We start from the raw sequence: 17257 nt of genomic DNA on the forward strand, positions 1-17257 counted from the left end.
CGTGGAAGAGCCATTGTTATGTGGGGCCCTGTGCCTGCAAGATGCCTATCTCAGTGCCGGGGCCAGCAGCACGGCGAGGGCAGGCACTCGCTTGGGTTTGCAACATTTCCCCTCTCCGAACCCGCACCGCTATGTGGCTCGGCAGGAGGGTGTGGGGCTCTGGCTTTGGGGTTTATGGCAAAGGTCTCCCTCACCTCCACAGCTGAGTGGCAAATTCAGACTAAGCTGATGTTCTCTGGACGCATACATGCAGTACTGCCGTGACACAGCCGAGGACTGCAGGCTTGCTGTAGGTACTGCCCACGAGTCGTAGGGGATGTTGCTTACAGGTGCTGTGCTCAGAACAGCCCTGTTCGTTGTCCTTAAGCTGTTAAGTGGCTTTTCTTATTTCCAGTTCTTCCTTTCCCCATTGCCACGATAACAAACTTCCTTTCGCTCTCCCGGAGTCAATACCAGAGCAAGTGTTAGTGCACACTGCTGGTAATCCCAGGATAGCCGTGCGTATTGAGGCACCGCCCCGCGTTATTAACGGAGATCAACAGCACTGCCGATACCTAACATGGCCCCACTAGGACCCAGTGGATGTTGTTGTTTGCTGCTGGTGTCCATCAAAATTCAGATTTGTTTCTGGTCTATTTTAAGGTTACTTTTCCTACTGATTTTTAGCTTGTGTTCAGTGAAGTGCTCGTGAATCTTTTCTGATCTGATGCACACAAGCTTAAGTGGAAAACAGCTGATAAACCTTACCGTGAACGTGGGACTGTGATCATGCTGTTCTGAAATACTTTAACCAAACACCTGCTACTTGTGAGATAGAGGCTTCTGATAAAAGAAAAAAAAAAAAAAAAAAAAAAAAAAAAAAAGCAATTAATCTGGATTTTTAAAATGTGTATAGGCAGCAAGTTAAAAGAAAATCTCTTTTAAAAGAATACAGCAATCCTGAAAATGTCAGTTGTGAAACTTTGTGTTCCACACACAGGTGTAAATGTTTCAGTTTTGTTGTTTTTATCATTCAGACTTTGTTAGTCACTCATTGTACAAAGCCAGCTGAGAACCTGGGTTATCCCGTGTGACTCTCAGGTACTGCAAGGCAGTGCTTATGCTCTGGAAGTTCATGCAAAAATCAGGAAAAATGAAAACCTGTATTTTCATGGCAACCGGATGATTAAATCCAATATGAAGTTGACCTTTCTCTGCTTCCTTCATGTGCTACCCATGCAGTTTGTGTTCTGGTTACTGAAGTTTGGAGATGGATTCAGTGGAAATAAGTAAATAGTCGAAGTTAAGCATGTCCCAGTCCTCATGCCCCGCGATGTACTTGGGCAGAGGGTGAAATCTCCATGTGTTTGCAGCAACGTGAGGTAACCTGCCCGCATCTGGATGTGACCACGTCTGGTGCTGGCTGCAGGTGCTGGGCACTGCCGAGCTGCTTTCCTGACAGCACACAGTGGGTATTTGCCTTTCCCTTCGGTGGCTGCTGGTGATTAAACTTCTAATCAACCACAGCGTCCCTGGAAGATTTTAATTACATTTGCTCTTTCTAGGCTGTTTTGATATCAAATGAACTTCTAAAAAGCCACAGTCATCTTCCACGGAACTAAAACCAAATTGACATTCTGCTGTGCAGTCTCGAGCTGACATTTCCCCCCGCAGAGGAGCAGCTCCACCAAAGCAGTGCTCTGAGCCCCGGGCAGCACCTGAGCCCCGGAGCCGTCCAAGTGTGAGGCTGGAGGTGCTGCTGCCCCGCTGCTGCTGCCTGAAGCATGGTGCAAAGCGCTGGGCGGCTCGCCTGAAGATCTCTGGCACGAGGACGGGGATGGTTAAGCAGAGATTAATTTGCACGCACGGTACGGGGGGTGAATAGCGTTGGTTTTCCCACAGAGCTTTCACACTGGGTTATTGTATTAAACCCAGGTGCCTGCGATGCTGAAGCTGGTGGTATTGTGCTCTGGTTCTTGTGTGTTTTGATACTCTATTGAATGATATTTGAGAGAAATCTTCCTGATTCTGTTCTGTCCTGACCCTTGGCACTGTTCCTGGAGGAGAGTACAAACTGTGCGCAGCACTGCTGCACCGCACAGCAGCGTGGCCTCAAGTCCCGAAATAAAAGAAGCCAACTGTGCAAGGACGTGTGTTAATAGGATGTTAGCAGCAGCACACCAAAGGAGCTGGGTTGGAGTCTTTTGTAGTGTAGTTCCAAAACTGTGTTTATTTGCAAACATACCTGGCTCGGAAGAGCCCTGGAGCAGGGGTATAGCAGCAGTGTAACAGTGCTGCCCTTCGGGGTTCTCATCCTCTGCTCAAGCCAGTCGCACTGCCCAGGGGCTGTAAGACAAATACATGGCCAGATTTGGATCTCCCACCTTTCCTGGCTACCAGAATTGTGGATTTCGGGGTTCCTCTGCTGAGGCAAGGCGTCCTCTGCCCTTTGAGACCAGATAGGTTGTAGAGGGGGGTGGCGTCAGTCAGACCTCGTTGGCTTTGCAGTTTGCTTCCCCCTTCTATTTCTCAGGCCCTGAAAACTGTCAGTCAGCAACACAGTTGTTCGGGGAGAGGAAACTTGCTGCAGGTCTGCGTGTTTGCTGAAGGGATAAGTTCCGCCTCAGCTGGGTGTGCGCACAGCCCGCCTTGCTGCTGAGCTGGATAAAATGCCAGAGCTGCACTGCCCAACAGCAGCTTATTTAATCCTCTGCTTCTGCAAAGTCTTAAATAAATATTGTTCTTTTTTATGTCAAGGTCTTAATATTTGTTTTAAAGAGTTTTCAGTTGGTTTGGAGTACGAAGCCCCCTGGGTGGCGTGTCAGCTCGAAGTGCAGGACGAGGAGGCTGCCATGCACGAGGTGTCTGACCCTGCAGGCACAGGACCAGGTGGCTGGGGAGGTCCTGGCCTCCTGCCTGCCCATCACCCCTGTGCTGGCAGCACCGGGGTTTGTCTGTGCTGCCCGTGGGCAGCAGCCTCCTGCTGTCTCCCTTCCACGCCCCCGGGATGCCAGAGTGCAGGGCCTGTGAATAAATGGCCCCATAAAAGTGGTGGGATGAAGTGTTTTACTTTGTGGTGGGTGACCCAAGATGGTTTAGGTTTTGCAGACGTGGCAGGCTTTGTGTGTGTGCAGTGAGCAATGCAAGGTCCTGTCTGTCAGCTGCTTGTTGATGTCAGCTTGGGTACATGCCGTGTCTGGGTATGTGCCGGCAGAAGTAACCCCACTGCTGCACTCAGAGCCAAGCCGCAGAAAACACAGGTGGCAGCTTGCAGACCAGGGGAGCAGAGCTCCCAACCTGCCTGCAGGAGTGCTCCTACCCCCTTAGATACATTCATTCATTCCAGCATCCCCACACCTACAAGAGCTGTCAGCTCATAATCAACAAGTTTGGATATTTTGCAATTAGACCGCTAATAAGCTCTAATACTACAGGAAATAAAAGTTTTGTTGGTCTTCCTTACTGGTTTGCTGGATAGCTCATCAGTGGTGGAATAAATGTGGGCTGCAGCACTTAACTAGATTGGAGGAAAATGGCATTAGTGGCAAAATAATAAAAGGGAAGTGTTAATTGCAGGGAATAATTGCGGTACATCTGAAGTTGCTTTTTATCTTCCTCCAAGTAGAGATGGAGCCGTGATATGAGATCTAGTTAAAGCCTTTCCACCTCCTGAGGGAAACAATTAGAAAATATTACAACAAAAATAGCTCTTCGAATCCTTTGGCGTCACCAGCATTAAATACAAAATGACAGTAAAGATCTGATTGTGGGGGCAGGCAGGAGGGGAGCCGTGCCTTGTTATGGCATCGCTGCTGGCCGAGGCTGTCCCTGCTTGGACGCGACCTGCCAGGGGTGACAGCCTCGGCTGCAGGGGTCTGGCCTGGCTGGAGGAGGCAGCTCGCACGACTTCAGCCTTCTCTTAGGCAGCCAGGAAAAACGTTTTTTTCCTGCATGAGGAGCCTTTTGTAGAGGGGAGGGCAAAGCAGGGCCCGTTGAAGTCCCTTATTCACGAGGTCAGACCAGCAGGGGTTGCGCTCCTGCTGTTGTGCTGTGGTTTCCTACCTGGCTCAGTAGGGCTGTGTCCAGCTGTTCTGGCTCAATGGGCAGGCAGTGGGCTTGGTGCGAATGAGAGCAGCTGCCATCAACCCAAAGGTGAGGGTTTCCCCTTCTCTGCAGGTCCCCTGACCTTCTCAGTGGTATTTTCAGGGTCAGAGCATCTCCCTGCAAGGAGAAGTCCCACTCCTCTACCCAAGAAGAACGGTTTTGCTCTTCTCCTTTCCTGAAGCACGTCCGAGTAAATTGTCCTGTGGGCTATGTTTTCACTGCAGGGTTAACCTGAGCCATCCCCACTTGTATTAATTAGTATGGAATTAATTTAGCTTGTGTGCGAGTTGCTACACCACAAACTAATGTTTGAGTCACGCTGTGTAAATACATTAGCAGCTGGTGAGTTGTGTTAACTTCAGCTCCTGGTTGTAATCCCTGGCAGGCTAATAAAGCTCTGTTTCAGGCATGGAAATTAAAGGGGATTTTCAGTGTCCTTTGGAATGGGATTTGAAGTAGAGGCAATGGTGTTTGATCACAGGAATTTGAAACACAGCCCCGGGACACCTCAGTGCTTGGGATGCCCAGGTGAGGCGTGCAGGAGCCCAGGGCTGTGCACAGCCAAGGTTCCCAGGGGAGCAGAGTCCATCAGCTGCTGGGGAAACCATTCTCAGATACTTGCTCTCTCAAACCAGTTGGCTCCAGATACCCACATCTCACTGCTTCAATAAAGACGTCAGTTCAAAATGAATAGAGTGTTCTAAGAGGCATTTTCTTAACATCCCTTAGGTCTAAAATGAAGTTGCCATCTCTTTAGTATCTATACTAATAGTTGAAAAATGCTTCTATTTATTTTTACCCCAGCAGTTCTTTAGTTTGTCTGTTTTAGAGGTACTTGTCAGTAAATCCTTATTCTCTTGGCTCCAGAAGCACTGGCCAAGAACTCTCTTTGAAGATACCAGGCTGATGGAATTGCAATTACCTTGGCAAGGATAAATGCCATCCAGCACAGAATCTGTTCAGGTTTCTGCCCAGAATTGCTCTGTACCTTTGAGTTATAGGTAACCACACATTTAAAAGGACAGCTCGCTAATCTCTGCAGTTTGTTTGAACCATGGTGAAGATTCAGGCTCCAGTGACAGCTTCACAGAGGTTCGGGTGAGTGGAGGCATCAGATGTAATTACAAAAGGATCAGAGGACCAAAGAACAAAGCTGAGCACAATGTAGGAAAACACTGCAAAGGAAAGCTGGGGTAAGAAAAGATTGCAGATGAAGTTAAATAACTTGCAGTTTTGCAGGTACAAAAGGAACAAGAGGTCGCTAAAAAATTCAGCAGGGCTTCAAGAAGCACTTCATTGACACAAGCAGCAGCCACTTCTAAGGATTTGATGAATTCTCAGCCTTGGTGCTCACCTGGCAAGGTGGAGGACAGAAGCCAGCAAGACAGAAATCTTCCAGGAGGAGGGGAGAAAATGCTTGAGGACATGAAGCTCAACCCAGGATGAGCCAGAAAGTGATGAGCCTGTGATTCCTGCCAGAGCCAGGATAACAGCATCCAGAAGAGACAGCTCCATCCCTAGTACCTCCAAATTCACATCAAGTGAGGCTTCATCAACCTCGAGCGGGCCAAAGGATCAAATCATTTCATTAAATTAAAAAAAAAAAAAAAAAGTATTTTTAATACTTCTCTGCTGGTCTTTGTTTCAGCTGGTGTGAGCACTCTGTCTTAGCCTCCACAACAAAGAGCATGCCAACTCTTTGTGTAAAAGTTTTCTCATCTGTAGTTAAAGTCTGCCTTCACTGCCCCTGAATTTCACTAACCTGATCCAGAGGAGAGATTTTCTGCCCATCACGAAGGCAGCAAGCCCCTTTTCAGGTGACTGCACAGCGTGGCTCAGCACATCTTACACGTGACATCCCTGTCTGGAAGCTATTGCTGTTGGCTTTGGTTTACTGGTGGCATAATTTCAAACGCTTGTGCTGCTGGTGACACCTCTTGATTTTGTCTGGACCAGCCATTTTCACCTGCAAATACTTATGTTATGCTAATCCACACCTTGTTAATATATTTAGTGTCAATTAGCATAAGCAAGGTTGCTGAATGCCATAATTTAAATGCTAGGCACAGCTATTTTGCCTGTGACAGGAAGGTATGAAAAATAATTTTCACAAATATTTGTAATCAAGAAACACTGGAGAAATTGCTTCTGAATGGCCCTGTAACAAGCAGAACACGAGTCCCAGCGTTTCAGATGGATGGTGCAGCGCTCTGCTAACTAGCGCAGGGCTGCAGACGGGAAGGTTTGCGTGCTCGCCAGCATGAAAAGAAATGAAGTTATGAGGAATGCTTTTCATTACTCATTTTTATTTTTTCCTTGCGCTATAAAATGCATCACGTTGTAGCTTTATAAGCTCCACGCTGTGGAGCTGCCGTGCAAAGTGGAGATGAGCAGAAAAGTCCCTTTGGGCTCGGCTCTTATCTCCAGCTGAGGATGCCAGCACCAGCCCGGGGCTCTGGGAGGAATCTGGGGGAGCTCTGGTTTGATAGGAGCACCCAAGTGCCCAAATACCGTGCAGGAGGATTTGAAATCAGCGCCGTGGGCAGGAACACAACGCCTGTGGCCCTGGGCAGAGCTGAGCGGGAGGTGGCACAGGAGGGAAAGGGATGCAGGGTGCTGCTGATGGTCTCATATAAAAGGAAGGGGCAGCAGCTTGGTGCAGGGGAGCTGTGGTTAGGATTTATACATTGTCCTGTTCCTGATGTGGAGAAAGGTTAAACTTCTAACTCACTTTCACGGCACAGGCAGATCCTTCACGTGTTTGGGGCCAGGCACTGACTGTGCCTGCTGCACTGTGGATGTGCAGCCATGGAAATGGACCTGTGTGTTCGGGATCTGGGGATAGCAGCACTTGTGCAAGTGCTCTGGTAGCTGGGGTCTGCCTGCAGCTGTGCCTATACACGCATTTTTCTACGTCCTGTTTCTAGAAAAATGGCTACCCCTGTATTTGTGTTTATCAGGTATTTGGCAAAGTGTAACCTAAATTTCAGTTTGGGATCCAAGTCTTTATCTTCATGTACAGCAAGGAGAACTAAGAGCTTGTTTTGTTGCCCACAAATGCACGTTTTGAGTGTATGTTAAAAATGTGTGGCAAATATATGTATATATTATGCTTGACTTTCGTGTAGCATTTGTTCAAATTTCAGTGGTTCATGAAAACGGCATTGTGAGTTTCCCCAAAATTTATTCCATAGAAAAGGGCCAGTCCTGGTGCACCAGAGATCTTTTTTTTTTTTTTTTTTTTTCTTCCTTCCCTTCCCATGTCATTAGAAATAATTCCTGGTTATTACATGGTATTTCTTTGTTTAGATTGTCAGCCCCATATTGGAAGGACAGGAAAGGTCAGCGCATCCTGGTAGGTGTTTTATTGTAAGTGGCCAGGTAAGCCTCAGATTTATGTTCCTGGAGCGCTCTGATATCCTGAGCAGGAACAAAGAATGACTTTATTTGAGTGGTCTGGGCTGCTGGATCTTGCAGCAGTGAAGCCAGGGACTCCTCTAACATGAGAAGCAGCAGAACTAGATTCCTTTTTCTTTTTTTTTTTTTTTTCTAAGTGCTGTTAGGTGAATTTAGATTTTTTTTTTGATCTTTACATGTGGAAGGCAGGCAAGTGTTAGACTTTGACATCTGGACTCATCAAAGAGAAGACAGTGTCTAGTGCAGTTTTTTAAACGGTTCTGTAGGCTGGAAGTCGATGGGAGAATGGTACCCTCATCCACAACACCGTGCCGTGCTCGTCCGGCTTTGCATGTGGCACCTGAAGCCAATGCTGTCCACCTCTCTGCCTCCTTCCCTGCCCAAAGTGATGCACGGTCACTGTCAGGGTGCTGTGCTCTGGGGGCTCCCCTGAGGATGAAGTGAGCAAGGGTTAGGAGGCAGTGGTTGGGGTCTTGGCTCCCCTGGGAACCCCACAGAGCTGGGACCATGCTCAGATTGTCCATGTCTGGGGGCTGCTTTATGCCAGGTGCTTTTTACCCTAGATGATTGAAATCTTGATGACAATCTTCACAGCTGAAAAAGAGGATTGCTGAAGATTTGTTTCCTATCAGTTGGATATTAATTTTTTTTTGCTGTCACTCCATTGCCAAGAATCTAATCAGAAACAAAGAATAAGTCTTCTGCAGAAGCCATGCTGAGGGGACCTGGAAAGAAAACCAAGGGCTGCCCGGAATTTAGTGACCTGCATCTGATGAGAAATCGTTCATCAGCTTCAGCAGCAAGTTGCCAAGGCCGTAGTTGGCCAGGTTTGCAATCCACGCTCCCACCCCGCACAGATGGGCAGTAGGCATTTTGCTGAGCAAGGGATCTGGAGGAAAGTTCCTCACTTATCCCTTGTCCAGCACAGAACCCAGACAGGAGCTTATTTGCAAGAACACAGATCAGGTCAGACGACAAAAGGCTGATAATGCGTTTGCTGCTCCTCTGGATGCTTGGTTTGCTTAAAGATGAGTACCTGCTCCTGGGGGTGTGCGGGCTGCGATCCTTTCTGTAAGGAGCTCCCCCTAACAAATATCTGACCTTGCGTGCAAATTGCACTCCTATCTGGGTGAACCTCACGGGCTGCTCTGAGCTGCAGAAGCGTGCTCTGGACGCTGTCAGAGGGAGAAAAACAGCAAAAATAACCTTCTGGTGTCCTTCATATGCGAAACCCACTGGCAAAATAAAAAAATAAAATCCCCTCTGGCCTGAAGCTGAATTTGGGTCCGTTGGCTTTCGTTGGGGTTATCACATGCACCAGCATACTGCCAACAGCGGGGCTCGGTGCTGTGTCCACCCTGCTGCTGGTACCTCTTGAACTGGAATAGTTGTAATTAGTTAATGAGACCGGAGAGTATCTTGATTGCTGTATTGGACAGAATTTGAATGCAGCTATCACTGATGGTGGGATCTGGGAAGCACTTCAGCTTTCAAGATGCAAGTTGTTATGGACGTAATAACAATAACCCAGCCCAGCAGCCAGCACTACGGGACCGGCATGCGTCCCTTTATTGGAAGCATTCTTCATCTGCTGCAACCTTAGTTCTCTTGCTTAAATGAAGTTCAGATGGAGTTATAGATGGCAACATGCATCAGTACCGTGTGGAGAAACCCGTTACGGGGACACTGCCGTTACTCCCCCAAAGCAGGGGAGAACTGCCATGTGCCGAGACCTCCAAACTTGTGATAATTGCAGTACCTTAACTGTATATTTTTCACAATGTAATTTTGCATTGTAGTTCCACATGATGATGCACCAGCGTGCAAGTGAAAACTAGCTGCATTTCCAAAGGCTGTTTCCCAACCAGGCCGCACTTTCCCTTTGGCAGAGGAAGGTCGGCTGCTCCCTTACTGTGCACCCACCACGCTGCTGGCTGCGGGAACACGAAGTAGGGAGCATGAAGTTGCTGTTCCATAGGAGTGAGCCTGAAGCCTTACCTGGGCAGGTGTTGTCCCTGCTCCTGCAGGAGAGCAGTGGCAGTGGGTGGCCTGAGCACGTTGGAGGTCAGCCAGAGTCCCCGGTCCTCAGGGAGCGCTGCAAACGCTGCTGCTGGAGACCACAGGGTTTGGCTTCCATCATGATTTCAGGATTTCATCAATCCTGGACACGTTTATTGTAAGTGAAAAATACTGGTGATTTTAATTATTTGGGAACTACATGAAATTACCATTTTTTCCATCAGAACACCACTGTTCAAACCCTATTTTGCCCCTGGGTCCCGTGGTAAGGAGGTTTCGGTCTAAAGGCCACCCGCTATTGCACTGCATTCTCAGTCACCCCCAGTCCTGCCTTATTTACATTTACTTGTAAATTTTACATTTACTTGTATATGTAAGCTGGAGTCTGATCCTTCTGGTGCAATTTAGGCTTCATTTTAATTTGGTAAATGACTTCAGTGTATTAACTGCTGGCAGTAATCACTGTGCATGTCACAGACCTTGAGGTTTCCATAGGGACGATGTGATTCCCCATGATTGCTTGCATAGATGCTGGTAAACCACTGCCCTGCTCGCATCTGAAATTTGTTACCAACCTTGCTTTCTTTGGGGGTTTGCTGGAGCTGTAGCAGGGTGTAGGACACAATCTGCCATTAGCTGCCTATTAGGCAGATGCCAGATCCCGGCTTCAAAACCCGTTTATGCCCAGTGCACATCAGAGCCTGCTCCATCTCACACAAAACTCATGCAGTTCAATACGTGTTAGCAGTGAATCAAAATATTCCCAGGCGATCTGCTAGACCGATGCTCATGTACTGAGGGGCATCTTTATATCAAAGAGAAACTCGTTTTCCTGCAAGCAGCTTTTAAAGGTGGAGGGAGCACCAGAAGATGTGCACTTAGAGGATGGAAAAGGAACCAAGGCGTAAACCTGGCTGTTTGGTGCACAGGATGCTGTGAGTTCGGGAGGTGTTGCTGCTCACCTTAGCTCAACAAAATTTACCAAGCTAATCTCCATTTTAATGGATTGTTTTATCCGGCTTCAAACAGCAAACACTTTATGGGAATAGTCCTATTGTTTTTTTTTTTTCTAGCAGGGAAGATTGCAACACAGAACATGAAATCCTGAACCTTCATTAAGGAAGCCGTGCTTCTAAAATCGTGAAACGACACGGCAAGTATTTTGTGTCCTTTTGGTTAAAGCGTGTTGTTGTTAATGATGAGAAAAGTGAGCCCAAGGTCACCAGGGAACCCCGGTGCCCACTGTGCATCCCTGCCCGTTTGGCGCAGAGCAGGTGCACAAAGTGACGGCCGCTGTGTTGAGCTGGTTCTCCACTGACGTGATTTAACCCGACACAAGCAGAACTTACCTGGGGGTGTCTGATGGCTGCCCTTGCTCTCTTTTACAAGACTACGTGGTGAGAAGTGAAATGTGAAACAGCAATAGATGGTTAGCTATCCCCGTTAGGTCCACGGCGGTATGTGCATCTGCTCAGTGACCTGAATTACATGGGGGTAGTTTGGCACGTTTCCTTGAAGTGCTCTAAAGCAAATGGAAAGAAGAGATCCGAGATCATCTGAATGTTTGCTCTTCCCTCTTCTCCTCCCTAAAGCAAACTCGTTGACTGTAGAATTGTTTGGAGTCAATTTATCAGTCATCCGTGGAAATACAGAATAATTAAAATTTGCTCTTTCTCTTTCAACAAGGCCTCTTGGACCATTATCCTGAGAAAGAAACGAAACTGGCTGTTAACCCAGATTGACATTTATTGTTCACATTCTTTATGCAGTTTTGACATATTCTCTTTAATGCTCCTGGGAACAAAACAGCCTCGCGTTCCCGTCTGTCACTCAGCCTGCTTATTTGGTGCGTTTGCAGAGCTGGGGGCCGATGGAGCACGCACGTGCCCAGCGCCGGTGGTGTCTGTCCCAGCTGCTGGAGAGGTGTCCTTGTCACCACGTACAGGGCTGGGACATGGTTCCCCTTTGGTCACAACGTGTCTGTGAACGACATTCACAGAGGCTGCCAATGTGATCAAAGCGCTCACACGTTACAGGAAAAAGGCTGTGTGAGCTCTGGTTCTGCGCGTGCGCCTGGCACCGGGTGCTGGCCGCTCGGTGTTGCAGTTTCTAGTAGCAGCAGCAGTGTTTGGTCACTGTCACTGCTGCCAGTGCCACGTGGGAACAGTGACACGATGCTGCCTGGTGGCTGTGTTATTTTGGGCCCCTCACATCGGCCCATCTCCATCAGCCTCGGAGGGACGCGGCAGGCTGCAGCTCCAGCAGTGCACCCCCGCCTCCCTCCCGCAGAGGGAAAAATTGGGGGGATTTTCTGTCACTGCCAGCCTCCAAAATTCCCTTCAGAAGCCCTCGCTGTCCTCGTGAGAGGTGCCGTGACATGGCAGGCTCACATCAGCACCCTGCTCTCCTCGGTGCGGCGCCCTGGGGCTCAGCCTCTCGCCGTGCCCCCCAGGCCTTCTTCCCGCAGACTGCACTGCGGTTTCTCCTCTGCAGATTTCATTACACTGAAAGGCAAGGCTTCACTCGGCACAATGTTTGGATGGATTTCGTGGGGTAATGGCTGGTTGCCATCACTGAGGTGTGAGCTGCTTCATCCTCAGGCGTTGCAATGAGGGCAGCATGCGAGCAGAAGGCTGTGGTTCAGCCCCAAAGCGCCTCCCCCAGCCTCCTCCAGCTCCACAGCCTTGTGCCGGGCCTGACCCCGTGCCTTCCTCCCGTCCCAGTGGGTGCCTCTGTGAAAACCACCCAGCAGCCACAGACTGGTAGCCATCCCGCAGGGCTCAGCACCACTGCCTGCTGGCGGGGCCCTGCCCCACGCTCCCCTTGTTCCCTGCTCTGCCCCCCAGCTTTTCGCTCCTTCACGTTGGTTCGTGGTGTGCTGGGGATGTTCTCTCCCCGTTTACAGAAGAAATAATCTAGCCAGAGGTACCAAACGGTACCTGCCTTGTGTTTCATTGAAGTTGTCAGAGGGAACATGAAGCATTCCCTTCCCCAGCTCTCTGTTTGCCAGGGTGATGTCCTTAGGGCAAGCAGTAGGTGTGCTCCGCAGAGTCCTGCTCCATTTTATTACTAAGCCTGAGACACACCAGCAGACAATAATGGAGTTTTATTTCCAGCCCTCCTGTGCTGCCTCACCCAGGCAGAACAGCTCCTCCATCTTTCTGCTCTCCTGCTCCCGGAGCACCCACACGGGCCTGGTTGTGCTTCTGCAGCCCCCAGCCTGCCTGCTGCTCTCCAGGAGCAGACCGAGGCAGAGCAGGGACGCCTGCCCTCTGTATTTCGGGAAGGGCTCGGCTGCTTGCTCTGAGCAGCAGGGGCAAAAAGCCAGCCCTGCTCTCTGCTCTCCTTCTCAGGGCGCTAACCAAGAGGAGCAGCCCCGATTGCTCCAGCCTCAGTTCCCGGCTTTGTGTTCTCAGTTCGGTGGCATTAGGTGACAGTAGGTTTTATTATTATTATTATTTTGGTTTTGCATAGCTTTATGTGCTCTAGTTTGGCAAGCAGGTGGCTTTCTAACACTTCAGTTACTGTTGTTGGTGCCGTATTTACATGGAAATCTAGATGATCCCCAAGCTTCGAGCCTCACCTGTTCCATCTGATTTCTCGGCGTTATTATTCACTGGCTTTCATGTCGTAAAAAATACATTTCCATCAAAATGAAAGGGAGGACCTCTACCTTTTGAGATCTGGCAAAACTAACTAGCAGGAGAATTTGCTTTGGGCCTGTGGAGGTGCAGTAATGAATCTTTTAATAGCTGTTCTGCTGCCTTGTCCTTACAGAGAGCAAAACGAGTTCTTTGAAAACATTCCCGTTTATTATAATGGCTCGTGAGTGGAGGAGAAGAGGGGGAATTTAGGCTCGTCTTGCATTGGTGCTGGTCTGGGAGCAACATTTTTTTAAGAAATAAAAAGTAAGTTTGGGGGAGAAAAAAGAAAAAAAAAAAAGCCAGTAACGTGTGGTGAATTCCTACTGAAAATCTGAGTAGGAAGACCCAGTGCATCCTTATGTTGACAAAAAGGCAAGTGAGGATCCCCAAAGGTCTCCAGGTACATTTCACAAGTATCGACCAGCAAAAAACGACCCCACCTTGGTCTGTCTGTGATTGAGCTGGTTTCCCAGGGGCAGAGCAGCTCATCTCACACTGCTCCCAGGTTCCCCTCGTGGTCTTTGGGATGGCTGGGTTTGGTGCAAGGACGCCTCTTAGCTCTCTGTCTTCCTGCTTCAAGCTGGGACGACTTCAGGCAGCTAGTGACACGTATTTCTCGTTAACACACACTTTGTATGTTCTGGTTAGTGGAACAGAAGCCTTAGCAGTCTAATCAAGGAAGTATTTTTAAGAATTGCAGAGAAATAAAGATAAGAAAGACCACTGCTGTATTAGATGTGGTACACGCCCCCCTCTCCTGCCCCTCCAAGCCCTAAGGTATCCCTTGGGGGGCTGTGTTATGGGGGCTGTCAGCATCCCAGCTCTGTGCGCGTGGTCCTGATGGTGGTGGTTTCTTCCTCCTCTCCAGGGTCCAGTGAAGTTCAGAGATGCTCGGCATTTGCACCTCCGGGCCATGTCTGAATTGCCCTGGGTTCTGGTCTGGGGAGCCCTGGGTCTGAGGTCAGGCAGCGCTTGGCAGAGGATGTGCTGGCACAGGCAGCCGAGGGCAGCAACTGGTTAAAAATTTGCTAAGCAACAGAAACTCTCATTTCATCCTCTTAGGAAAGGAACATTTTTCCTCTTGCTTTTGATTTTTTTTTTTTCTTCCCAGATAGCCAGTTCTCCACGTCTCATGTTTTAAAAATCAGAGAGAGCTGGAGGAGAGGGCAAAAGCCCCCGGGCAGCATCTGCAAGGGGGCTGCAAGATGGCTGCCCGGCCGATCGATGCACGATTCCCATCTCCTGCTCCCCCCCAGCTGCCCAGCCTTGGGGAGAAACCCACAGGAGTGCCTGTGCTGCTGGGGACCCGCGCCTGGGGAAGGTTTTGGGCCAGAGGCGTAACTGGGCTGGTGTCGGGGGGTTCCAAACTGTGAACATCCGACCAAGCCCAGCTCAGTGGGCACCACTGAAAGCAGGAGGGCTGGTGTTTCTGCACCAGAGCTCATGTGGCAGCCCAGCTCCCTGGCTGCTCCTCGCGTGTTCTCTGCTGCTTGCCCAAAGGGCTGTGGCTGTGGATAGGCTAAAGCCAAACAGAGCTGCCCAGGCGGGCAGAAAATGCCCTCTGCTTTAGCTGAAGCACTCTTCATTGGTTAGATGTTAAACGTGTTCCTGGGACAAGTTCTAGTTACTGGGATATGAGAGGTGAAATTCCTGAAGTTTTATATAGAAAGCAACTCCGGTCATCGCTGCTTAGTTCTCATACCTAAAATACCCAAAAGGGAAAAGGAATTGGTAATGTCCATCTTTTGTAGGCTTTTTAAAGCAGAACTTACCTGGGACCACTCTAAGCAAAGAGCTGCAGAATGAAGGCCAAGGGCTTGCCCTAAGGAGGCACTTTGCTGGTTTCGGGTTGCTGTTAGACAGATGCACAGTGCTGTACTTTGGGAGACCAAAAGAACAAAACAAAACAAAACTACAACAACAAAAAAAAAAAACACATCAGAATGCATTTCACTGGTGACAGGGGGTTAGAGAAGGTGGTTCATCCTGGTCCCAATTTCAGCCTGGTGGAAGAACTCCAACCTCTCCATCTTCATTCCTGCACGTACCGCAGAAACACCAGAGATGCAGAGCCAGGACAGATCTGCCACCAGTGTGGCCCAGCTCCATCCTGCCCCCGTTCCTGCGGGGCTGAGCTGCAGCAATGCCATGCTGCTCCCTGCGGGACCTGTATGGGGGCTGCTGAACGGTACTGGGTGCTGTGCAGCAGTGGTATGGGGATGGGATGGGGTTTAATTGCTGGCAGCCAATGATGATAATTAGCAGTGTCCCATGGGACATGTCAGCCCTGCAGCCTTGGTTTGGGTTTGGCATGCTGTCTGTGGCTACGTTCTCAGCTGGCCCAGCGCCTGTCTGCTGGGGTTGGGCCCCGGCCCTCTGGGAAACCCTCCTGGGGAGCTGTGGGTGGGTTTAGGCAGGGGTAAGGCACGAAGACAGTGTGCAGCCAGCTGTGCAGGCAGGTGCTGCAGCATTGCAGGCAGATTGGGCCAGGAGGGAGCCAAACCTCCTGCAGCCTTAGGTGTCAGCCTGTGCTGGGGAGCGGGTGGCAGAGCTCTGGAGCCTGGCTCCTGAGTTCAAGCACTGGAAACAAACACCCAGGGTGCAGCCAGGCTCAGTGCAGCATGTTATCTCCTTCCCCCAAGCTGCTTTTGATCCTACAATAGCAGCCTTTATGATGCTGCCCGCACAGCCAGAACTGGGCATCTCACCACCCAAGGTGGAGCTCGGTTGTCCTGTGACCTGTAGGGGAAACACCACAGCAGACATCCAGCTCCCGGGTGGGGGTGTCTGTCAGCATTTACCGCATCTCGAGTGCGTGTTAGCTACTAGGTTGGTAAGTCTGGATGGTCACCTTTGGAGAAGAAAATTCCTGCTTGCTGTGTCACATACACTGATTCATTAGTGTTATGATGCTTCTGTTTCCCAGGGATCCGGATTTTTGGCTGAGAGAGAGAAAACAGCAGCTTGTGAACTCGTGGTCTGGGACTCCTCTCGCTTGCCCAGACACAGATACGGTCTCTCCTCTTGTCCCCGTTCTTGCATATTTTAGTCATACAACCAGAAATGCGTGTAGTTTATTCCCATGATTTCATAGGGATCTGTCAATATTGGTTTCTAGCCAAGACAAATCTTTTTTTTTCTTTCAAGTCTCAAAGAAAAGTGAGTATCCATACTTGCCCTCTGCCTCCATATACCATGCTGCTTCAAGTAAACAACAGCACAGCATCAGGGCTGAAATTTTATCTTCAAAAATTACTTTTTCCTCGGTGTCTCACCATATGGGCAGCCAGATCTGTTGCTCCCAGTCCAAGCTCCCTCTGCATGGCTGAGATCCAGTGGGATCCAACTCCTGAAGCCACTTTCCATGTGATGTTGCTGCATTATCTCCTTGTAACTTGAGTGGCAGCCACGCCCCTGGGGTTCCCTCATGTCGGCCACCCGACATGCCCACCAGCCCGAGGCCTCCACCCAAGGGGCCAGGGAAGGCACCCAGCCTGGGGGAGCCCTGGGGGGGACATGGCCCTACCCCGTGGTGGCCAAGGCGCTTTGCTACAAAGCTGCTGGGTTTCAGTTTGGGACTTGGGCATCCAAGTGAGATGGATCCTCAGAAGAAGTCCGACTGTTGTATTTTGAGTTGTAAAACACGGAAACAAAATGCATCGTGTGCAGTGCCACAGTCTTTTGCAAGTGGAAACTACTTGAAAGCTGTTTGCTGCTATGCACAGGGGAGGCAAATGCACCTGTGCGTGCCAGGAGAGCATTGCTGGCCGTGTGAGAGCAGGAGGCAGCGCAAGGCTTCACTCCAGGGAGAGTGGAGCTTTGCAGCTTCTGGTTTTGGGGCTCTGGAGGATGCATTTGATAAAATTGTCCTCTAAAGTTAAAGGAAACCTGTTGAGAGAGGTGCTTTGGTCTCTGGTGTGGGAACGAGGTTTTTCAGACAAACACAGTGTTTGCACAGATGCTGCCTTAATTGAACTCACCGTGAGCAGTGAGCAACGAGCAAATTAATTCTGGTTCTGACAGCTGCCTCGCTGCCTTTAACTCCTTCCCTACCCGAGTCCCTCCTGTCCCCACCTTCTGAGAAAACATAAGTG

General features: G+C 49.5%; 1 protein-coding gene across 1 annotated transcript in view; it reads left to right on the forward strand.

The window, feature by feature from the left end:
* KCNIP1 (potassium voltage-gated channel interacting protein 1) overlaps nt 1-17257 on the forward strand; it is a gene marked incomplete at its 5' end in the record, with an annotated part of 372336 nt that overhangs the window by 118527 nt on the left and 236552 nt on the right. The gene's annotated exons all lie outside the window — the stretch shown is intronic.

The sequence above is a fragment of the Aythya marila genome, assembly GCF_965140915.1.
Source record: "Aythya marila genome assembly, chromosome: 14".
Taxonomy (NCBI): Eukaryota; Metazoa; Chordata; class Aves; order Anseriformes; family Anatidae; genus Aythya; species Aythya marila.